At 53.1% G+C, this 24,894-nt stretch overlaps 2 protein-coding genes across 5 annotated transcripts in view; one reads left to right on the forward strand and one right to left on the reverse strand.

The window, feature by feature from the left end:
• TNFAIP8L1 (TNF alpha induced protein 8 like 1) overlaps positions 1 to 14,556 on the reverse strand; it is a 25,701-nt gene extending 11,145 nt beyond the window's left edge. For all 4 annotated transcript variants that reach the window (XR_011073250.1, XR_011073249.1, XR_011073248.1 and 1 more), the window contains exon 1: positions 14,463 to 14,556. The gene's annotated coding sequence lies outside the window, so the exon portion shown is untranslated. The remainder of the gene's footprint in view (positions 1 to 14,462) is intronic.
• Positions 1 to 24,894, forward strand: part of SEMA6B (semaphorin 6B) — an 84,806-nt gene that overhangs the window by 794 nt on the left and 59,118 nt on the right. The gene's annotated exons all lie outside the window — the stretch shown is intronic.

Raw genomic sequence — 24,894 nt, forward strand, 5'->3', positions numbered from 1 at the left:
GAAGATCCCCATGCTCCAAGGCCTAGAGGAGGGAAATTCCAAGTAGCTGGAGCACAGAACGGCAGAAACTTGTGAAAAAAAATAGCAAAAGCTATTCTTAGGAAAAGCTCGTCTAAAAAATAGCATTATGATGACCCAAGGGACCCTAAGGGAATTTGTTTCCAAAAAAAGTCAAAGGAATTAATGTGTAATGGTGAAATCTGGGCAGGGCCTTCTGTTATGGTTTATTACAGGATACTGAATCTAGTTACCTGTGCTATACCATAGGACCTTGTTGTTTATCCATTCTGTATATACTCATTTGCATCTGCTAATCCCAAACTCCCCATCTTTCTTTCCCCTACCCACCCTCCCCCTTGGCAAACACAAGTCTGTTCCCTATGTCGGTGAGTCTGTTTCTGTTTGGTAGATAACTTCATTTGTGTCCTATTTTAGATTCCACATATAGGTTTTATGATATGGTATTTGTCTTTCTTTTTGACTTACTCCCCTTATTATGAGAATCTCTAGGTCCATCCATGTTGCTGCAAATGGCATTATTTCATTCTTTTTCATGGCTGAGTAATATTCCATCGTGTATGTGTACCACATCTTATTTATCCATTCATCTGTCGATGGACATTTAGATTGTTTCTGTATCTTGGCTATTGTAAATAGTGCTGCTGTGAACATTGGGGTGCATGTACCTTTTCGAATTAGAGTTTTGTCTGGATATATGCCCAGGAGTGGGATTGCTGGATCATATGGCAACACTATTTTTAGTTTTTGAGGAACCTCTATACTGTTCTCCATAGTGGCTGCAACGATTTACATTCCCACTAACAGTGTAGGAGGGTTCTCTTTTCTCCACACCCTCTCCAGCATTTGTTATTTGTAGACTTTTTAATGATGGCCATTCTGACCAGTGTAAGGAGATAACCTCATCGTAGTTTTGATTTGCGTTTCTCTAATAATTAGCAATGATGAGCATCTTTTCATGTTACCAGTTGGCCATCTCTATGTTTTCTTTGGAGAAATGTCTATTTAGTCTTCTGCCCGTATTTTGATTGGGTTGTTTTTTGGTTATGGAGTTGTATGAGCTGTTTGTATGTTTTGGAAATTAATGGGCAGGGCCTTCTGAATCCCACTACTTGTGGTCCCTGGTACCAGCCCTGCAAACCCACTGTATCCTTGCTGTGAGTTGAGAAGGGGCTCAAGGTGAGTTATCACGGGGGGGGGGGGTGATCCAGCTTATCATTCCCCTCATCCTGCAGCTCCATGAGACAGGGTCCCAGCCCAGCCCCTGGGCTGTTCAGGGCGGAGGAGCCCAGGTACCAATCCTCCTGGCCTCCTCACCCCCTTGAGTTTACAACGGACATCCTGAGGCCTTAGTCAGGCCCTGAATGAGTCAGGGGGGCAGTGGCCTGGGTGGGGGTTCCCCAGGGCCGTTTGTGGGGTTTCTGGAAACGCTTCACTCTGCTGATTCCTCTGATACAGAAATATTGACTTGCATCAGCTTCCGCCCAGGAAAGGGCCAGGGAGGTGGCCAAGGTGAATGGCAGGCTGGATCTCTGGGAACAGTGACCAGGCCTCCAACCGCAGAAGCCTGGACCTCTGTCTGTCCCTTATGTCTGTCTCCTTTTGTCCTTCCTGCATGGCAGTCTTCCAGATCCCCCAGGCTCTGGAGGCTCCCCTTCCAACCACCTCCTTTCAACAGCGCCAGAATTCTTCCTACATTGCACATTTGGGCTTAGCCCTTTCCTTGTAAGAACCAGCTCGCAGCTCCTCATGGCTCTCAGGACCAAAGCCCACACCTCATTCCGGCCCCTGCATCTTCCCTGGTGAGCTCCTGTACATCCCCCAACACCTTGGCCCCCAAACCCCTGCCTCTTCTCTGGTGGACTCATATACATCCCCCAAAAGCCCTGGCCCCTAAGCCCCTGCCTCTCGCCCTCGCAGGTTCATCCCTCAGCTCAGCCTGGACACCACCTCCTCTAGGAAGCCACCCCCGAACAGCCAAACTGACAGTGAGGCACCTCCTCTGAGCCACACAGCACCCCAGGCGTCCCCCATCACTGCTCTGCCCCGCTGGCTTTGCTTCTTCTGTGGTCTGCCTCACCGCAGGCCACGGGGGAGGTAATGGGCCTGATTCCTTAACCGCTGTGTTTTTCGAGGCTCCAGAAACATCTGCCAAATGAATGAAGGAGCCTGAGACCCACCCCCAGCCCTGACCTGCTGCTGCCCCAGGCTCTGGTGGGAATCCACCCCGACCCCAGCCTCAGGCCGGCCAGACCAGGAATGCCACGTGAGTGCCCACTCAGCCACAGGAACCTCCACAAAGCCCATCTGTGTGTGAGCTCAGACCCCGGGAGAAGTCCCAACCCTCGGCCGCCCTCTCCCTGCCCACAGAGGTCAGCACGGGCCTGGAGATGAATGACCCAGTCTTCCCTGCTCCCACACCAGCCCCAGACCCTGTACACAGGCTGGGGCAGAGCAGGGGTGCGGGTGACTCAGCACCACCTGGCAGGCCCTGGTGCAGCGGTGTGTGCCAGCCTGGTATCGTATTCAGCTGGTTGCCCGGTTGCAGAAGAAAGTACACAGGCTCAGAGAGGCTGAGCCATTTCCCCAAGGCCACACAGCAACAGAGGGACTGCCTGCCCCCACCACCTCTGCACCCCTACGCCCTCTGCCTTCCCCAGCTGACTCCTGCGAGTGGCCCTGAGCCTTGGGGGGCTGGGAGCTGTCCCTCACGACAAAACCAGCCCCGATATTTAGGGCCTGCTCCTGGCTCTAACCTCTTGGTCAAGCAACATAACTGCCCCGTGCCTCAGTTTCCCCATCTATAAAATGGAGGATGGTGATTGTAAGGAGGGAGAACTAACTCCATCCTAGGGCAGAAGCTTGCGGCCAACCTGAGTGTCCCCTGGGCTGTGAGCTTTCCCCGGGCAAGAGGCTGGACGCCACTGCCTGGACTTGTGACCTTCAAGCTCTATGCCATTCAGCTCCCTGAATGTAGAGACCTATTTCTCTGTGATGTTCTCTGGAAAAAAGAGCAGCAGCAAGGAATAACTATGCTTCCAGGATGCCCTCTCACCTCTGTTTCTCTAGAACGTTCTATTCCATTCCCTCTACCTAGACCCCTCCCCCACCCATCACTCATCCCGTAAACTCATTCAAGTCTCAGAGTTACTGTCACCTCCTCCTGGAAGACTTCTGGATGCCCCAGGCTGGGCCAGGTGCCCCCTTGGCTCCCATGGGGCCCGGGCATCCTCCATCACGGCCCCGAGTACCTTGGTTTCAGTGTCCATCTCCCTGGCCTGACAGCGTGGGTAGGGGCTGCATCTTTTTTTTTTTTTTTTTTGGCTGCGTCGCAGGTCATGCGGGATCTTAGTTCCCCAACCAGGGATCAAACCTCTGGCCCCTGCAGTGGAAGCACAGAGCGCTAACCACTGGACTGCCGGGGAATTCCCCTGCATCTTTCTTGTTCACGCCATGTCTCTGGTGACCAGCCCAGGGCCTGGTACCCAGCAGACACCCAGTAAGTGTTTGTTGAATGTATGAGGGAAAGGATGTCTGCAAACATTGGAACCCGGGGGGGAACTCCCAACTCCCTGGGTCCAGCTCCCCAGTTTACAGATGGACAAACTGAGACTCAGAGAGGAGAAGGCCTTTCCCTGGATCCCAAGGACTCTGGTGCCCAGGTCTTTCTGCCTATTTGGTTGCTGTGTGACCCCAGGCAGGGTTCTGCCTCTTTCTGGGCCTTGACCTTCCCCTCTGCAAGTCCTGAGGTGGGGCATGTTGGTTCAGAGGGGAAGCCTGTCCTGTTTACCAGCTTCAGGAAGAGCCTGGGCCCTCAGTAGCAGCACTGCCCCGCACCCACCCTGCCAAGCACAGAGGAAAAGGGGCGGGGGGCGGGGGCAGCTGCAGCCTTCCCTCCTGGCCTCCACACTCCTAGCCCCTACTCCCCTTGGGGCAGTCCCCAGACCTGTGACACCTGGACCAGCCCAGCTGCAATGGGTCAGAGCGATTCCCCCCCCCACCACCACCACCGCTGACCCATTGTTCTACCAGAAACGCCTCCATCCAAGCAGCCAGACAGGGAGATGACTGCTCTCCCGGGGGAGCATGCTGGGGACCAAAATAAACCCCAGCCTTCCTTCCTGCCAGCTGCGCTCAGCCAAGTCCAAGGGCAGACAAGCCAGGAGGGGCCCGGCTGCACCACGGCAGCCCTTCTGGGGCAGGGCCTTCCCAGGGACAGTGGAGGGGCCCAGCGGCCAGACGGCCAGTGTCCCTGGCCCCTGCCCACCAAATGCCAGATCACCCCACTATCGTCACAAGCCAGAAAAGCCCAGTAAAGCTTCAAGGGCTCGGCTGGAACACTCATTCAGTTGCTCAGTGAGCATTTATGGAGCACCAGTTGTGTCCCAGGCACTGGGGACATAGCAGTGACCAAAAGAGATCCCGTCCCTGCCTTCCACGGGATCCCAGCCTTCTAGACACCATGCCACCTCCTTATTACAAAAGAATTTGGGTGCCCCCATTTCCCTGAAATGGAATCCACAGGCAGTACCGTCTGTCTCCACCCGCTGGTATAAAAATAAAATTAATATGTGGTGATAAAGGTGAGGGGGATTGTACAGGGAGGAGCTCTGGAATTTTTTCTTTTTTTTAATTAAAAAAAAATTTTTTTTAAGATTCTTTTTTTTTTTTTTTTTGATGTGGACCGTTTTTAAAGTCTTTATTGAATTTGTTACAGTATTGCTTCTGTTTTGGTTTTTTGGCCGCGAGGCACGTGGGATCTTAGCTCCCCGACCAGGGATCGAACCCGCACCTCCTGCATTGGAAAGCGAAGTCTTAACCACTGGACCACCAGGGAAGTCCCTGGAATGTTTCACATCCTGTGTCTCCATCTGGGTCTACACAATGTAAAAAGTCATCGAGCTGGATGGTTACAAATGTGAATACACTAAAACCCAGAAAACTGTAAACTTTCAAAGGGTAAATTTTATGGTATGTGAGTTATATCTTGATTTTTAAAAAATCTAACATTTCTCCAAGGAAGATATATAAATGGCCAATAAGCAAGTGAAAAGATGCTCAACATCACTGGCTACTAGGAAAACAGAAGTCAGAATCATAATGATACATCACCTCACCCCCACTAGGATGGCCGTTTCAAAAAGACAGACAAGGGCTTCCCTGGTGGCGCAGTGGTTGAGAATCTGCCTGCCAATGCAGGGCACAAGGGTTCGAGCCCTGGTCTGGGAAGATCCCACATGCCGCGGAGCAACTAGGCCCGTGAGCCACAACTACTGAGCCTGCGCGTCTGGAGCCTGTGCTCCGCAACAAGAGAGGCCGCGATAGTGAGAGGCCCGCGCACCGCGATGAAGAGTGGCCCCCACTTGCCACAACTAGAGAAAGCCCTCGCACAGAAACGAAGACCCAACACAGCCATAAATAAATAAATAAAAATTAAAAAAATAAAAAAGCTATCTTATTAAAAAAAAAAATAAAAGACAGACAAAAGGGCTGGCAAGGATGGGAGAAACTGGAGCCCCTCATCCACGGCTGGTAGGAATAGAAAATGGTGCAGCCGCCATGGAAAACAGTTTTTTGGCAGTTCCTCAAACAAACACAGAGTTACCACATGACCCAGCAGTTATGCTCCTAAGTACCTACCCCAAAGAGACAAAAACATAGGTACACATAAAAACGTATACACATATGGGCATAGCAGCATGATTTGTAATAGCCAAAAAGTGGAAACAACCCAAATGCCCACCAGCAGATAAATGGACAAATTGTGGTCCATCCACACACTGGGATGTTATTCAATCATAAAAATGAGTGAAGCACCGACACTCACTACAACATGGATGGACCCTGAGAACACGACGCTCAGTGAGAGAAGCCAGACACAGAAGGACACACTGCGTGTGATTCCATTGATGGGAAATGTCCAGAACAGGCAAATTCACACAGACAGAAAGTGAATTAGTGGTTTCCAGGGGCTGGGGAGCAGAGAATGGAGAGTGACTGCTAATGGGGATGGGATTTCTTTTGGGGGTGGCAGAATGTTCTGGAATGTGAGCACTTTAAAATAGTGAATTTTACAGTATGTGAATTCTGTGTCATCAAGCTGAACACTTACTGTATATATATCAAGTGTATATAGTTTATACCTTTGTGCCCCTTACTCTATATATATTTTTTAAAGTATTTGTTTATTTATTTATTTCTGGCTGTGTTGGGTCTTCGTTTCTGTGCGAGGGCTTTCTCTAGTTGTGGCAAGCCACTCTTCATCGCGGTGCGCGGCCCTCTCACTATCGCGGCCTCTCTTGTTGCGGAGCACAGGCTCCAGACGCGCAGGCTCAGTAATTGTGGCTCACGGGCCCAGCTGCTCCGCGGCATGTGGGATCCTCCCAGACCAGGGCTCGAACCCGTGTCCCCTGCATTGGCAGGCAGATTCTCAACCACTACGCCACCAGGGAAGCCCCTACTCTCTCTATATTTTATGCCTCATTTTAAAAACGTTAAATAAATTGGGACCTCCCTGACAGTCCACTGGTTAAGACTCCGCGCTTCCACTGCAGGGGGTGCGGGTTGGATCCCTGGTCGGGGAACTAAGATCCCACATGCTGCGCGCAGCACGGCCAAAAAAAAAAAGTTAAATAAATTTAAAAATGTAAAAATCAGGATTTGGCCCAAGTAGTAATACAAACAGAAATAAAAGGAGTACAGGGACTTCCCTGGTGGCGCAGCGGCTACGAATCCACCTGCCACTGCAGGGGACACGGGTTCACGCCCTGGTCCAGGAAGATCCCACATGCCGCGGAGCAACTAAACCCATGTGCCACAACTACTGAGCCCGTGAGCCACAACTACTGAAGCCCATGGACCTAGAGGCCGTGCTCCGCAACAGGAGAAGCCCCCACTCGCCGAAACTAGAGAAAGCCCACACGCAGCAACGAAGACGCAATGCAGCCAAAAAAAAATTAATTAATTAATTAATTAATTAATTTAAAAAAAGAAAAGGATTACACAAGTGGAGATTAGCAAATCACTTCCACCTGGCCAGGTACATGCTCAATACATGTTTGATTAAAAAATAATTTTCCTGGGACTTCCCCAGTGGTCCAGTGGTTGGGACTCCGCACTCCCAATGCAGGGGGCCTAGGTTCGATCCCTGGTCAGGGAACTAGATCCCACATACCGCAATTAAAGATCCCACATGCAGCAACGAAGATCCTGTGGGCCTCACCTAAGACCTGGTGCAGCCAAATAAATACACAAAGAAGTATTAAAAAAAAATTTTCCTCCTTAAAAGCTCAGGCCCACTGCACTCGATGGAGTGCATCTGTCAGAGGTTTGCCCCATACAGGGCATTGCAGGGAACATGTAGCTACAAATTTCTATCAAAAAAGAGCTCCATCTTCCCTTGATTTACCCAGGAGTTGCATTTCAGGACAATTCACTGAATATTGAAACCCCTAGTCATCGGTTTCCGTTTCTGGCAGGACATTAGGACATTGTGAGGGCCAGGGGCTGCCCTGAGCGTGGCCAGACGCCTAGTGCCTTGGTCCCTGCCCCCCAGATGCTAGCATATCCTGTTATTATCATAAGTGGGAGGGGAAAAAAAGCCCTCTGAATTTCCAAAACGGCCCCCTAAGAGGTGTTGCCCCTGCTGGAAGGGGAAGGCACCAGGAAGCAGCGAATGTGGAAATAAACAGGATAATTTCAGGGACAGATAAGGCCCGGGGGTGGGGGGCAGTGACAGCCAGGGACGGCAGGTGACCTAGGCTGGGTGGTCAGGAGGGCCCCTCCGAGGTGGAGCCCCTGGAGCTGGGACTGGAAGGACAGGGTCTGGGGGAGGGTGAGCCAGGCAGAGGGAATGGCTGGTGCAAAGGCCCTGGGGCAGGACAGTGCCAGGGAGGAGACCGGAGGCTGGTCCACAGCCCCTGAGGAGGCCACTGCCCAGGCCCTCCCACAGCTCTGAGGTCTCCCCTCCATGACCTCAGACCAGCCCCAGCCCCTGGAGGCACTTTCCCATCTGTGAAATGGGTGTCTAGTCACTGAGTCCCTGGCTCTGCTGATTGCTGCCCTGCACCCCACATTCTTCCCGGAACCTCAGCCCTCTGTCCACGCTCAGACTTTCACCCTCTGCCAAGCCCACTTTGTCTTTTTGACTCTGACCTTTGTTCCCGTCCCCATTTTGGACACTCCAGCTCCCAAACTGGCCACAGACGGTGGAGCCTCGGGTTGCTCTAGACTTGACAGCGTCCCTTCCCCGCACAGGCAAAGGTGGGCTTGGAGGGAGGGTGGGGTGGAAGCAGGACTGAATGTGAGCCTCCCCCGAGGGGAAGGGCACACGGCAGTGGACGGCACTGGCCCCAGTGGACCTCGTTCCTCCCAATCCCTTCTGTCCCCAAACTCTGGAGCAGGGCCAACCTTCCCGCTCCCCACATCAATGACCTACCCTCCTTCATCTCCCCTCTTGCTGTCCCTGCAACATGCTAGGCATGGCCCCCCATCCAACCCAGGTCACAGGTGCGCTGGGGTGGCCCCTCAACCCACACATTCCCAGTCCTGGATGCTAGGTGTGGGGGTGATGGGGATTCCACAGGGCAGAAGATCCTGCTTCCCAGGGTCCCCAGTGCCCCCCGGGTGCACCGTGAATGCTGCGTCCCACCCCATTCACTAAGCGCTGGAAAATTCTTAGCCACCAGCTTTCCAGGAAAAATAAATGTAGGCATGTAGGTACATACATATGTTTACCATAAATGTTCCTGACATAAAGGATGTGCCCCATGCAACTTAACAGACATAAGAAAGGATTTTGCACGGGTGAATTTCACACCCAACCGAGGCTCACTATGTGTTCTTGGTGAGTTTTGCCAAACTGGTACCACTAGCCAATCTATAGTTGCTACGGAGAAAGGAGAGCAGTCTGACACTGATGTCGCTGGATGGTCTCTTTCATACGAACAAGGAGAATTCGGATTTCACTCACTCACTTATCAGCCAAGTGAGCGACTTCTTTGCCGAATCCGATGGCAGTTTTCGAATAGTGAGAGAATATTCCCAGTGCTTTTGTGCTATTCGCAAGGAAGCAGCTAGAGACATGCCACCCTTTAAAATTTAATTTTCATTATTGACATTTCCTGAAGTTAGACCAGGGGTGGCAAATTCTGGCCTGCTGCCGGTTTTTGTAAATAAATAAAGTTTTATTGGCACATGCCACGCCCATTCATGTCCTATTGGAACGCAGCCTTGAAGAGAGGCAACAGAGGCAGAACAGCTGGCAAAGCCAAAAATATTTACTATCTGACCCTTTATAGAAAAAGCTTGGGTACTTCCCTGGTGGCGCAGTGGTTAAGAATCCACCTGCCAATGCAGGGGACACAGGTTCGAGCCCTGGTCCGGGAAGAACCCACATGCCACGGAGCAACTAAGCCCGTGCGCCACAACTACAGAGCCTGTGCTCTAGAGCCCGCGAGCCACAACTACTGATGCCTGCGTGCCACAACTACTGAAGCCCACGCGCCTAGAGCCCGTGCTCCACAACAAGAGAAGCCACCGCAATGAGAAGCCCACGCACCGCAAGGAAGAGTAACCCCCCCTCACCGCAACTAGGGAAAGCCCGCACACTGCAACGAAGACCCAACCCAGCCAAAAATAAATAAATTAATAAATAAATTTTAAAAAAAGGTTGGCCAACCTCCGGATTAGATGATGACAGAACAATATATCAAACCCTGATTTGTAGCATTTGCCAATTTCCATGGTGTAAGTTCTGTCACCACGGCCGATTTGAAGCTTCCAACTTGAAAATGGAGTTGGGCAGAACTGCTCACCATCTCCACCAAACAGATACACTAGATGAAAATAACCTCAAGAGCATAGATCCTTGCAAAGTGCAGTAAAATAATCAGAAATTAGGATTTTTGACCTTTGCTTTTTTATAAGTTGTGCTGAAGTATATGTCACATACCATAAAATTCACCCTTTAAAGTGTACAATTCAGTGTTTTTATATATTCACAGAGCTGGGTAACCATCACAACTATTTAATTCCAGAACATTCTCACCACTCCAAAAAGAAACCCCCTCCCCATTAGCAGGCACTCCCCATCCTCCTCCCCCAGCCCTTTGGCAGCCACTAATTTACTTTCTGCCTCTATGGATTTGCCTATTTTTCTTATAAAAAGAATCACCCACTATGTGGTCTTATGTGTCTGGCTTCTCTCACTGAGTGTCATGTTTTCAAGGCTCAGGGCTTAACTCCGTTTTTTTTTTTAAGGGGTTTTCTTTTTTTTAATTAATTAATTACTTTTATTTTTGGCTACGTTGGGTCTTCGTTGCTGCGCGCGGGCTTTCTCTAGTTGCGGCAAGCGGGGGCTACTCTTCGTTGCGGTGCGCGGGCTTCTCATTGCGGTGGCTTCTCTCTGTTGTGGAGCACTGGCTTTAGGCACACGGGCTCAGTAGTTGTGGCTCACGGGACTTGGTTGCCCCGCGGCATGTGGGATCTTCCCCGACCAGGGCTTAAACCCGTGTCCCCCAGATCAGCAGGCGGACTCTTAACCACTGCACCACCAGGGAAGTCCCAGGGCTTCACTCCTTTTTATGGCTGAATAATAGTCCATATCTTTGGGGGGTTTTTTCTTTTTTCTTTTTGGCCCTGCCAAGCGGCTTGTGGGATCCCAGGGATTGAACCTGCACCCTCGGCAGTGAAAGCGGCGAGTCCTAACCACTGGACCGCCAGGGAATTCCCATCCATACCTTTGTTTTAAATATAATGTATTTGGTTGTAAGTTCATACTATGTCGTTTTTTTTTAATTTATTTTTTCTTCCAGTTTTATTGATGGTCTGTCCTTTTTAATAATGGTGATGTTAACAACGGGGTCGCGAAATTCCTGACAATACAGCAAGTGGCTCTCGTGAGCGGGGGTGGGGAGGGCGGATGCTGGCTTCAGCATGCCACTGGTCCACGGAGCAGCCCGCCCTCCGCATGAATTCTTTATGTCACAACAAAGGGCGTCAATAATTGATGCGCCCCCTCAGCGGGGCCTCCTCCCTCAGCCCCTGCTGCAGCAGCCCAGGGTGGCCTCAGGGGCTCCAGGTCTCCGCCCACCGTGGCAAATGCCCCCACGGTCCTGGTTCCCACACTATTACCCTCTGCCAGCATGAGGGCACCCACTGCTTCCAGCCCTTTATCAACCATCACTCAGACCTCACAGTCGGTGCCTATTTTAATATGGCAAAAGGGGGGACCTGCTTTTCTGAGGTGGGGGGGCAGATACCAGTGGTTTTCAAACCGGGTTCCCCAGAGCCCTCGGGGGCCACCCCAAGGATGGGCAGGGTCTGGCTGCCTGCCAGGCTGCGGTGGGAGTTGGGACACTTTCAACTGTAGTCAGATCTCCACTGAAGAAAGAGCTGGGATGGGGTGGGGGGTGGGGGGGGACACCAGTGGGCAAAAATGAATGTTGGGAGACCATATCCCACCCCTCTACAGAGAAAGACAGGACAGGCTGAGGCTCAAGCTGAGTAAAAGTTGTGGTTTTTTTGGCCGCGCTGCGCGCCTTTCAGGATCTTAGTTCCCCAACCAGGGATCAAACCCAGGCCCACAGCAGTGAAAGCATGGAATCCTAACCACTGGACCGCCATGGAATTCCCAAGTAAGAGATTTTTAACAGCAAGTGGAGGAGGCTGGAGGAGGGTCACCTGGCAGGAATGTGGATGCAGCCCCTACATGAGTCCGGGCTCCACCCACTTCTCACCGCCCCACAGCCTCCATCTTGGTCCCCTGGCTCCTGCCCTCGCACCCTACAGTCTGTCCTCTCCGTAGCAGCCGCCAGAGGGCGCCAGTGAGCACCCGAGTCAGGTCCTCCCCCTCTTCTGCCCACAGCCCTTCAGGGATCCCTCCTCCCTCGGGGTAAAAGCCCAAGTCCTCCCCATGGCTCACAAGACCCTGCACGACCTGCCCCATTCCCTCCCTGCCCTCCCCTCCTCCCTCTCTCCCCCTCGCTCACTCTGCTCCAGACACACGGGTCTCCTGGCTGTTCCTCCAACACACCAGGCATGGTGCTGCCCCAGGGCCTTTGCACGAGCTGTGCCCTCTGCCTGGATTGCTCTTCCCCCCAGGTCTCCACATGGCTATTTCTTTCTTGCCATTGAGCTTCAGCTCAAATGTCACCTCCTCAGGAGGCCCTCCCAGATCCCCCATCTAAACTAATTTCCCCATCAATCTGTCTCTCCACTCCTTCATGCAATTACAGCTAACCCTAATGACTTTTCTGGATGAATGTCCATCTCTCCCAACCCCAGTCTGTGAACTGAGTGGGCGGTGGGGGACACCAGATGGGCCTTGGTCATTGCCAGGTCCTTGGCATCCTGCACCAGGCTTGGCTTACAGTAGGGGCTCAGAACCAGTTGTTGAATGAATAGATGACCTCCCAGCACCAGAGGGGCACAGAGTCAGATATCTCGTCCAAGGGCCCCATTGTCCAGCCAGGGAAACTGAGGCCCCGAGAAAAACAGATATCCCAGGGTCACACAGCAGCACAGCACGAACCCTTCTGGAAGGGGCTCCCCCCCGGTGGACACTCCCCAACCTCCACTGCCCCACTGGACAGAAGGGAAAAGTGAGGCCTGGAAGACGGGGCCTTAGAAGATCCCAAGGACTCTTGGGCCAGAGGTGCCTCTGTGAATCCCTCAGGTGGTGGGATTCCAGGGGAAGTTGTCTCATGGAGGGGTGTATGTGGGGGATTCTGGGGTAAAAGCCCAAGTTCTCTGCAACTGGGCCAAGTCCTGCCTGTCTCTAGGTCCCCATCTCAGTCTGTAACACCTGGGGCTGAACCTGCACAAGCATGTGTCGTTTCTTCAGCATCTGCCTCTGGGGCTGTTTCCATGACAACAGATGGAGTTTTGTCCTAGGCACCCTCTGGTGGCCCCATTTGACAGACAGGGACACTGAGGCCTCCTGAACCCATCACATCAGATCACCAAGCAACCAAAAGGCCCATCCCCTACCCAGGCCTCAGATGAGGAAACTGAGGCTCAGGGGGCACCTGACCTGCCCAAGGCCACACAGCAGAAGGGGATACTACAGAGCCTCCAATCTGCACCTGCCTGACTGGTTTCTTCACTTAGGGACCCCTGCCCCCATCAGAGTGGGGTGTGAGTCCCTGACTCGCCCTCCTCCAAGAGGTCTGGGCACTCACCCACCACCTGCGTCCCAGGCCACCAAGCCTGCCAAGTGGAAGAAGCTCAGCCCAGGTGTTCGCGTGGCTGGGGCAACAGTTCTCTGTTCCGGTTTCCATAGGTACAGCGTGTCGCTGGGCCGGCTCCTCCTCCGCCCCTCCCAGCCACCCAGCCGCCCAGCCCTGGCCTGGCAGTCCCTTGGCCCAGCCCATCTAGGCAACTTGTTATGTTTTAAAGTTGGCGCCTGTGCACCTGTCACGGAGATACAGGGAACAGCCTGTGCAAAGGCCCTGAGGCAGGATGGTGCCTGGAGCGCGTTGGTGGAATGTGGAGGCTGTGTGGCTGGAGCAGAGTGAGTGAGGGGAAGAGAGGGAGGAGGTGGAGGCCAGGTAGAGACTTGCAGGGCCCACATTCCTGCATTTAATTCTGGAAGCTGCCCTCACCCCCAGGGAGTTATGTCCCTCAGACAGGAAACTGAGGCTTGGAGAATTGAATCACTCAGTTCAAGTTATCAGTGATTAGTGGCAGAGCGGGAACCCAGGTTTATCTGATTCCAAGGTCTGAGCTTGGGCTGAACCAACCCAACCACTGGGCTGAACTGCCCTCACCCTGCTATGGCACGGCCCCCACCCAGGGCGTTCACCTCCCCCAGCTGGGCTCAGACCTGCTCAGGAAGTAACCTCAGCGGCCTGTTTACAGCTGGGGCTGCTCCTCCTCCAGGAGAGCCCCCCAGGAGAGAGAAGGTAGTGATGCATGCAGATCTGGGTCAGGTCAACTGCCAGTTACCTCAGCGACAAAGGTCCCAATTCACAGCTGGCAAAACTGAGGCCAAGGCTTCAGGCCACTGGGGAGCTCCCAGGTGGCCAGTCTGGGTGGGCCTGGCTCTGACTGTCTCGGCTGCCTGGACCAGCCAGAAGTCTCACTCATTCCCACCTCCACGCCTTTGGCCTGGTTGCCCACCACCTGGAATGCCCTCCTAGCTCTGGAATCTGGCCCTGGCACCTGGTGCCCTGCACTGTGAAAGGGGGCAGAGTCCATCAGAGTCCTCTTGTTGGGGGGAGGGGGGTGCTGGTCCCAGAGTACCACCCCAAGCCAGGGTGGGCAGTTCAGACCCAGGATGCCTCCTCATAAGCCACACATCAAGAGAGTGACAGAAAGACAGAGTGAGAGGGAGAGGGAAACAGAAGGGGGGTCAGGGACATAGGGGGCGAGAGAAACAGAGAGGCCAGGTGGCCCCCAAGATTAAGCCGAGATTGGGGGGCGCCCCGGCACCGCTCGCTCACCTGCTCTCTGGGACTCTGTCGTCGGTCCGACGGTCAGGGCTCTGTCCGGCCGCCTCCGAGGGGCCTTTGCTGTGGCCGCGAGACTCGTGCCTGAGGACTGGGAGCCGGCGGGGCGGGGCAGGAAGCTCGACCCCGCCCTCCAACTGCCCCGCCCCTCTGAGCGGCCCCGCCCCCGCCCGCGCGCATAGGACCTTCAGGGACTGGTTGGGGGGGAGGGTAGGGGTGGGCGAGGACGTAGGCTCAGCCAATGGCAGTGCGGGCGGTGTACGAAGAGCCCAATGGGAGCAGGTCGCCGCGTGGGTGGGGTGGGACCTGGGGCGGGGTCAGGCAGCTCTGGGAAATTCCTCCGGAATCAAGGAAGGGGCCGGATGCAGGGGGAGAGGCCAACCCCGGGCTCCGTCCAAGAAATGAGAGGAAGGAGACCTAGAGTCAAAAACAGAGAGAGATGGGGGCCGGGGAGAGAAAGCCAAAAAGAAAAACAGAACAACCGCGTGGCTCTGGGAAGGCCCCTTTCTACCACTGGGACTCCGTTTAAAGTACGGCCCCGGGGAACACTTTACAGCAGAAGGACGTGGGAGCCCCTTAAACATGTAGATTGCTATACCTCCCAGACGGGCTGAATCTGACCCAAGGTTGAAGATAAATCTTTCTGGGTTGCGGGTGAGGTTTGTGGCAGTTGCTACGTGGACGGACCCTGGAGACCCCACCAGGGGACTTCCCAGATCCAGCCTCGGTGTCCGTGGGAATAAGCCAGCGAGATACGCAAGAGCCTCCAGCCCGCCAGCGGGTGGGGCAGTGGGGACAGCTGGGGCCCCCGGAGGATGCAGCTGTGAGTCCTGGGAACCGGGCCCAGTAGCAGCTCTCAGCTGCCCTGCTGCTCCATTTCCTCCCTGCATCCCCAACCCTGGGTCCCAGTTGCGGCTATAGGACCAGGGGGGCCAGCGCAGTCCGGACAACCAATGTATGTCGAGTCCTGCCCTGCACGTGGGGGATACACAACCCTGGCACAGACCTCATGAGGCAAAAATAAATGAAATGTCTCTTTATCTCATCCCCCCCTTTTTCTTTTTGGACAGGGTACTGAGGCCCAGAGAGTGGAAGTGACTTGCCTGAGGACATGCAGGCACAAGTGGCAGGGCCAGGATTCCAACCCAGGAATGTTTGTCCCACCTCCAACCATCCACAGCCAGGTACTACCCTCTCCTGAGTTCAGGGTTTCTCATCCGGGTCACTATGTATTGGCATTTGGGGTCGATAATTCCTATGCACTGTGACATGGGAATAATAAAACCTACAGGTCCACAAATAAGAATGGATAAGGGGAGTTCCCTGGTGGTCCAGTGGTTAGAACTCCACACTTTCACTGCCGAGGGCGCAGGTTCAATCCCTGGTTGGGGAACTAAGATCCCACAAGCCAGAAAAACTAAAAATAAAAATGAGAAAAATAAAAGAACGAATAAGAAGTGTCCAGGAGGATGTGAAGAAATTAGAACCTTCGTACTTTATTGGTGGGAATGCAAAATGGTGCCGCTTCTGTGGAAAATAGCTTGGTTGTTCCTCAAAAAAACTAAACATAGAATTACCATATGATCCAGCAATTCCACTCCTAGATGTATACCCAAAAGAGTTGAAAGCAGGGACTCAGACAGGTATTTGTACAACAATGTTTATAGCAGCATGATTCACAATAGCCAAAAGATGGAAACAATCCAAATGTCCATCAACAGAGGAATGGATAAACAAAATGTGATCCATCTATACAGTGGAATATAATTCAGCCATAAAAAGGAAGGAAGTTATTCATGCTATAACATGGATGAACCTTGAAAATATAGGTTTAAGCTGCTAATCATAAGATGATAAATATTGTATGATCTACTTATATGAAGGACCTCGAATGGGCGAATCCACAGACAGAAAGTACAACAGAGGTGACCAGAGGCTGGGGGAGGGGGAGACAGGAATGGGGAGTTAGTGTTTAATGGGCACAGAGTTTGTGTTGGGGTTGATGGAAAAGTTCTGGAGGTGGATGGTGGTGATGGTTGCACAACATTGTGAATGCACTTAATGCCGCTGAACTGTACACTTACAAATGGTTACAATGGTAAATTTTATTATATATTTACCATAATTTTAGAAAATGAATAATGTAACATACCAAACCACTGAATTGTATGCTTTAAGTGGGTGAATTGTATGGTATATAAATTATGTCATGATGAAGCTGTTTTACTTATTTTTTTTTTTTTAGAACTTTTTTTAAATAAATTTATTTTATTTATTTATTTTTGGCTGCGTTGGGTCTTTGTTGCTGCCCGCGGGCTTTCTCTACTTGCAGCGAGCGGGAGCTACTCTTTCTTGCAGTGCGCGGGCTTCTCATTGCGGTGGCTTCTCTTGTTCCACAGGCTCTAGGCTGCGGGCTTCAGTAGTTGTGGCTCGCGGGCTCTAGAGCGCAGGCTCAGTAGTTGTGGCGCACAGGCTTAGTTGCTCTGCGGCATGTGGGATCTTCCCAGACCAGGGCTTAAACCCGTGTCCCCTGCACTGGCAGGCGGATTCTTAACCACTGCGCCACCAGGGAAGCCCTTCTTTTATTTTTTAACTAATATTTATTCATTTATTTGGCTGCGTCGGGTCTTAGTTGCGGCATGCAGGATCTTTCGCTGTGGCTTGCGGGCTTCTCTCTAGTTGTGGCGCGTGTGCTCTAGAGCGCACGGGCTCAGTAGTTGTGGCGAGTGGGCTTAGTTGCCCCGCGGCATGTGGGATCTTAGTTCCCCGATCAGGGATCAAGTCCGAGTCCCCTGCATTGGAAGGCGGATTCTTAACCACTGGACCACCAGGGAAGTTCCAAAGCTGTTTTTCTTTTAAAGTGCCTATCAGCACATCTGGTAATAATAATAACAATACTGTAGTTAAGATTTACTGATCGCCTACTACGTGCCAGTGACTGTTAGCACTTGACGTACATTAACTCACCAAATTCTCACAGCAACCCTGCGATGGGGTACAAGCGTCCCATTTCACAGATGACGAAAGTGAGGCTCAGAGGAAGCAACTGACCTGTCTGAGGCCGCTCAGCCAGGTCGTGGAAGAGATGGGATTAGAACCTGTAACATTGTGAGTCGGGAGCAATGTGTACAGCTCCTCTAGGTGGTCGGACATCCTTGGGGGTCTAGCTAGGGAGCAGGGGTCTGAAAAACAGACCAGGGGCTCTATCCAGGGTCGGAGGCTCAACTTGGAATTGGGTGCTTAGCCTGAGACCAGGGTCTCGGGGTCTGGAGCTTAGCTCAGAGCTGGGGCTGAACGCAGCGTCGGGAGCTCTATCAGGGGTCAGTTTCAGCCGGGGAGCGGGGAGCTGGGTGGGTGCTCTATTCGGAGTGGGGGCTCCATCCAAGGTCCCGGGCTTCGTAGCTGCGTCGATTCCTGCCGTGGCCGGCAGGGGGCGTGCTCTGCCCACAGCCGGGGCCCGCGGCGCCCTAGCTTTCCCGGGAATGGGTCGCCCGGGTGGGCGGGAGATGTAGTGCGGGACAGGGCCCCCAAGTCCAAGTCACCCCAGGCCCTAGACCCATCCAGCGTCACCTGCACCCCGAGATCAGACCTTGCACCGGCGGGGCTGTGTGACTAGGAGCGAGCGACCCCCTTCTCTGCGCGTCTTCCTCGCGCCTGCGCAATGGGACCACAGTGGTGGAGGCGGCGGGGGAGATGGTAGGAAAGCCTGTTCTCCAGGAACCTCCGGGAGCCCCTTCTCCCCCGCCTGGCGGCTTCCCCGCAGCCGGAGCTCTTTGGGGACCGATGGTGGCGGTGGCCAGAGCACCACCCTCCCACGCCCCAGGCCCAGGCGTAACTCCCACGTGCCGCGATCCGTCTGTCCCCAGCCCATCTGTCTATCCCCGCAAGACCCTTCCCAAGGCCACTTAAGAAAGGGAGTGGGTGTTCGGGCCCAGACGGGGGACGGGAGAAGGGAGCGAACCTTGCTTGAGCCTCTACCGCGGGCCAGGCCACGAGGTCCCGTGGAACTTTTCCAAAGGCACACTGAGCGTGAGGGGCTGTCTTCATCCCGGGGTCACGGGCTCAGCCTGGAGTGGGGACCCAGGGCCCGGGCGACCCCCCTCTCCCCCATCATCAGGGAGGCAGAAGGAAAGTGGGGCCGGAAGGTCCTAAGAACAATTTCAGTCCTGTGCCTCCGTCGCCCCCATCCCCCCCCCATCTCCCTCCCGGTGGCAGCGAAGGAGCGGAGGAGCAAGTCGGCCCCAGCGGGAGGATGTATTTACAAGCGCCAGCCGCGCAGACGCCAGCCGGCCGCCCGCGTGTGGGAGGCGGGACTCTGCGGGGATAAACGGCCAGGTGTGGGCCTGTGTGCGCGCGGGTGTATGTGCGGGCGCGTGTGGCTGGGGAGGGGATGGCTGGATCTGCTGCTGCTTCCGAGGGTAGTAAGCACACACACACACACACACACACACACGCACGCACGCATTCCCAGCAGGAGGAAACTTCACTTCTTGGAGTCTCAGTTGCTTCATCTGGAAGATGGGTGCAGGCAGTCACAGCACCAGATTCAGAGATTTGTTAAGACTTCAGGGGCACAGTGCTGATGCTCAGCGGAGGCCTGGCACATAAGTCATGCAGTAATCACCTCCGGCTGTGGGGGCCCAGACTAAGCACCTGACCCCACCCGGGAGCCCAGGGTGAGATGACAGCTGAGCTGAGACTTAAAGAAAGAGCAGGAGTCGGCCATGGGAAGAAGCAGGAAGGAGGGTCCCTTTTATTCTTGGCTTACTGACTGACCTTGGGCAAATCATAGGTCCACTCTGAGCCTCTGTTTCCTCATCTGTTAATCAGACTCATGGCACCCGCCTTGCAGGGCAGTTGCAAAGACTGACTGAGAGGATACAGGAAGTGCTTAACCCAGTACGAGGATGCATTATTATTATTTGTGGGGTTGTGTTCCCTGCCCCCAGGAGCTCCCAGGCTATGGAGGAATAACGACATTAAAAAGGGTTGAAGTGCTGATGAAGGAAAGGCATGTGTGAGCAGGTGTGAGCAAGGGTGCAGACGTTGGGAAGTTCTGGGGGCCGACGGGACAGTGTGTGCCCCGATCAGACCACAGGGACCCTCAGGACATCAAACGTTGTATATAAAAATCCAGAATTTATCCTGAGGGCAATGGGGAGCGTCAGAGGGTGTTAGAGCCTGGACGAGATTAGAGTATGTACTGGAATATCTCTCTAGTGGCCAGTGTGGGGTGGACAGCAGTGGGCAAGGCTGGAGTTGGGAGGCCAGGGAGGAGGAGGCTGTGGGGAAGGAGAGGAGGTGCCCTGCCATGCCCTGCCCCAGTTGCACCCCCAAGGGGCAGAGGAGAGGCTGTTGGAGATCTTGAGGAGGGTAGACGGTCAGGCAGAGCCAGAGTGCAGAGGACCTGGCTGAGCTGTCTTTCCTGGGGGAGATAGTGGGGGTGAGGGCAGTTGGGGGGGTCATTGGCAAGATTCGGAATCCAGATGCTTGGGGACGTGGCTGGAGTTGAGGACAAGGTAAAGGCAAAGGGAGAGTCAAGGGCAGAGATTCGTGCTGAGCCTGTTTCCTCTGTGACATCCCCACCCCCTCCTGGCCCCAGGCTCCGTGGATCCCAGATCCCACAGCCTCCGGTCTCTCCTGGGGGATGCATCTCTTCTGGATCCCCGCGGGCCGCCTGCTTCCCTCTGAGGCTGTGTCAACCCCACATCCAAACAAGCTGCCTTCTGGGACTTCCCTGGTTGGGACTCTGTGCTTCCAGTGCAGGGATGTAATGGACGCAGGTTCCATCCCTGGTCGGGGAACTAAGATCCTGCATGCCTGCGGTGCGGCCAAAAAAAAAAAAAAAAAGAAGACGCTGCCTTCCTTTCCCCAAGGCCCAGAGAGACTGGCCCTGCTCAGTGAGAGGCTAAGAAACTCCCAAGGTCCCCCGCGCTTGCTCAGATCATCACCTGCTCCAAAACCTGCAGCGGCTCTAACGGGCTCTGCCAGACCTTATCCTGGAGCTCCCCGCGCATCACCTCCCCCTCCCCCCACCTGCCACCCCCATCACCCTCCCTCCTGACAGTGTTCACCTAGTTTCTCGAGGACGCACTGCCACACCAGTGCTCATACCATTCCCTCCACCATCAGAACCCTCCTAGCACCCCTCTACTCAGTCGGTGAGACAGCTCTACAAGGGAGTAGGTCTAGCTCCTTTATCACACAGACCCGGCTGTTTCTGGCTCAGACCCAAGTAACTTCCTATCGGTGGGTCAGCCTCAGTTTCCTTTTTTTTTTTTTTTTGGCTGCAGCACGCGGCATGTGGGATCTTAGTTCCCTCACCAGGGATCGAACCCGTGCTCCCTGCAGTGGAAGTGCGGAGCCCTAACCACTGGACCACCAGGGAAGTCCCCAGCCTCAGATTCTTTTATCTGCCGGCTTCACGGAGCTAACTTCCAGAGAGGCGTGAAACAGGAATGATGCAAATAATTTTAAAATTGCAATCATGCAGTTCTAAAAGGCAGTGGACACTCAGTGCAATGTGGGATCCTGGATTGGACCGTGGAACAGAGAAAAGGCACATTCGTGGAAAAACGGGAGACATCCAAAGGAAGTCTGGAGTGTCCCATCATCTTTTTTTTTTAAATAAATTTATTTTATTTATTTATTTTTAGCTGCGTTGGGTCCACTTGCGGCCAGCGAGGGCGACTCTTCCTTGCGGTGCACAGGTTTCTCATTGCGGTGACTTCTCTTGTTGCAGAGCCCGGGCTCTAGGCGCAGGGGCTTCAGTAGTTGTGGCATTCGGGCTCACTAGTTATGGGATCTTCCGGGACCAGGGCTCGAACCCGTGTTCCCTGCATTGGCAAGCAGATTCTTAACCACTGCGCCACCAGGGAAGTCCTGCGTCTGATCATCTTAACGTGCCCACGCTGGTTTGTTCATTTGGACAGATGTGCTGAGGTTATGAAAGGTTTTTTTTTTTTTAATAGATCTTTATTGGAGTATAATTGCTTCACGGTGCTGTGCTAGTTTCTGTTGAATCAGCTATACATATACATATATCCCCATATCTCTTCCCTCTTGCGTCTCCCTCCCTCCCACCCTCTAGGTGGTCACAAAGCACAGAGCTGATCTCCCTGTGCTATGCAGCTGCTTCCCACTAGCTACCTATTTACATTCAGTAGTGTATATATGTCGATGCTACTCTCACTTCGCCCCAGCTTCCCCCTCCCACCCTGTGTCCTCAAGTCCACTCTCTATGTCTATGCCTTTATTCCTGCCCTGCAACTAGGTTCATCAGTACCATTTTTTTTTTTTTTTAAACTTTGGGTTTATTTATTTATTTATTTATGGCTGTGTTGGGTCTTTGTTTCTGTGCGAGGGCTTTCTCTAGTTGTGGCAAGCGGGGGCCACTCTTCATCACAGTGCGCAGGCCTCTCACCATCGCGGCCTCTCTTGTTGCGGAGCACAGGCTCCAGACGCGCAGGCTCAGTAATTGTGGCTCACGGGCCTAGTTGCTCCACGGCATGTGGGATCTTCCCAGACCAGGGCTCGAACCCGTGTTCCCTGAATTGGCAGGCAGATTCTCAACCACTGCGCCACCAGGGAAGCCCAGTACCTTTTTTTTTTTTAGATTCCATATATATGCGTTAGCATACGGTATTTGTTTTTCTCTTTCTGACTTACTTCACTCTGTATGACAGACTCTAGATCCATCCACCTCACTACAAATAACTCAATTTTGTTTCTTTTTATGGCTGAGTAATATTCCACTGTATATATGTGCCACATCTTCTTTATCCATTCATCTGTCGATTGACATTTAGGTTGCTTCCATGTCCTGGCTATTGTAAATAGTGCTACAATGAACATTGTGGTACATGTCTCTTTTTGTATTATGGTTTTCTCAGGATATATGCCCAGTAGTGGGATTGCTGGGTCATATGGTAGTTCTACTTTTTAACATTAAGGGAAGCTGGGTGAAGAGTAGAAACTCTCTGTACTCTCTTTGCAACTTTTCAGTAAATCTAAACTTATGGGGACTTCCCTGGTGGTCCAGCGGTTAAGATTCCGAGCTCCCAGTGCAGGGGGCCTGGGTTCGATCCCTGGTCAGGGAACTAAGATCCCACATACCGCAACTACTGAGCCCGCGTGCCCCAACGAAGACCCAGAGTAGCCACAATAAATACATAAATAATAAATTTTTTAAAATAAAATACCGCCAAAAGAGAAAAAGAAAGGCAAAAAGCAGGGGATTGTGAGTGCTTTTAGCAGGGAGCACTGGTACAGCTGGGGTGGGGAGGTAGGTGTGACCCTGAGATTCATCAAATGTGCGGGCTAGGGTGAGGTGAGGGGAAGCAGAAAGAACCACGGCATGTGCCAAGGTCCAGTGGAAGGAAGGAGGAAGTGGCAGGAGCCCGTGGCATGGCGGGTGGGGGCCTGCAGAGGGACAGTGGCCTGTGTGAGGAAGGCCAGAGAAGTGGCACCAGAGTGGGAGAGAAAACTCTCTCTTGAAGCTCAGGGAGAGGATACTATTCTGTCCCCACTCCTGTCCCTGGCACACCCTCAGTTTCAATGCCAGCTGCTCCCCTGGGACCTCCAGACCGTCCCATACCCTCTGATCTGGGTAGTCAATGCCGGGGCCACTTTGGTTGTTAAGTATCTGACACATCTCTGGTGTGGGGTGTATGTGAGGCGGCAAGTGGCCTGTGTGCACACACGAGGGCATGCCACATGGCTGGTGTGTATGTACCCATGTCTGTACTGTGCTTCCAAGCTGGCTCCAGCACATGGCTGTTGGCGGGAGGCCTCAGTTCTTTACCACTTCAGCATCACCAGGGGCTGCTTGAGTGTCCTCTCAACATGGCAGCTGGCTTTCCCCAGAATGGATGATCAGAGAGAGAGAGAGACTGAGCAAAGAGAAAGCCACATGCCTCGTATGTATGACCTCGTTTCAGAAGTCACACTGTCACTTCTGCCGTATTCTATTTTTTAGAAGTGAGTCACTCAGTACAGCCTACACTCAAGAGGAGGGGAATTAGCCTTCAATTTTTGAAGGTAAGCATGTCAAAGAATTTGTGGGCATATTTTAAAATCACCACAACCTCCCAGATAAACTATCTGCAGCCAGAATCTTGTCTTGGGGTCTGCTTAGCACCAGTAAGAGAGCAGAAAATTAGATAAGTAAGGGAAGGCAGCCGATGTAGGGTGTGTCACGAGCCAGTTGAGGTTCAGTCATGCTGAGGACTTCTGGGAGACAACAGTGTACACTATACCACACAGTTGTTCCTCCCCAAGAGTGAGGGAGCTGGGGTATCCATCCTCCAACTTTCAACCAGCATTGCCTGAGGGCTGCTCCCAGGAATATTGGCTCTGGGCAGAGAGAAAGCCCCACAGCAGAGTGTTTTAAGTGTTTGTGAGTGCTGCAGAGATACAGGGCTCTGAGAGCATCTGCTACAGCACACAACTCAGTGTGAGCCAAGGGGAACCAGCCCTGGGAAATGATTGATAATTATAGGAAAGACATCTCTAAACTGGGGAGACATCAGCTGGGATCTGCCAAGGGTCAGTCTGCGAGGTCTGTCTGCTTGACACAGAAGTCAATGGAGGACAGTAGAGCCAAGTCAGAGAAGGAGGCTGAGTTCTGAGGCCCTTGATCAAACTGTGCCTGAAGCCCCTGGACTTTCTAGCTTCTAAAACCTGTGGACCCAGCTGTGAGCCGGGCACTTTATGATGATTTTCTTGTTTAATCTGCCCCATGACCAGGCACAATCACATCCAATGTTCTCCTCCAGGCAGGCCCTGCATTCACATCACCACATCACCCAGAATTTCTCTCATCTCCAGACTTTTGCCCATACTGAGCCTGCTGCCAGGCACCGTTCTTCCTCACCCCTTTGCCTGGAGAACTATTCACTCCCCAGGGGTCATCTCAGAAGGAGCTTTTCCCTGACCCCCCTCCCCAGGCTGAATCTGGTCCTCCTCTGGGGTTCACAAAGCCCTAGGTGCCCCCCACCACACCTATGGTCCCCCTGTATTTTAGCAACCCAGCTAAACGTCTGCCTTCCCCACAGGCCTGAGAGCCCTGGGAGGGCAGAGCTGGGTCTTCCTTGTTAACTGCTGTGTCCCTGGTGCCCCAAACAGGGCTTGGCACACAGTAGGTGCTTACTAAATATTTGCTAAGCAACTTAAGGAGACCTTTCTTGGGACTTCCCTGGCGGTCCAGTGGTTAGGACTCCACACTTCCACTGCAGGGGGCACGGCTTGGATCCCTTGTAAAAAAAAAAAAAAAAAAAGTAGGCTTTTCTCTCCACTTGGTGGCTGAGAAAGCAGAAAGGAGTCATCTAGAGAGAGTCACAGAGCAAGTGAGTTTGAGCCAGGATTCTAACCCACACCTGCCTGACTTCCCATCCTGCTCAGCACTTTCCCACACATTTTGGGCACT

This window comes from Eschrichtius robustus, chromosome 2 (assembly GCF_028021215.1).
Source record: "Eschrichtius robustus isolate mEscRob2 chromosome 2, mEscRob2.pri, whole genome shotgun sequence".
NCBI classification, from domain to species: domain Eukaryota; kingdom Metazoa; phylum Chordata; class Mammalia; order Artiodactyla; family Eschrichtiidae; genus Eschrichtius; species Eschrichtius robustus.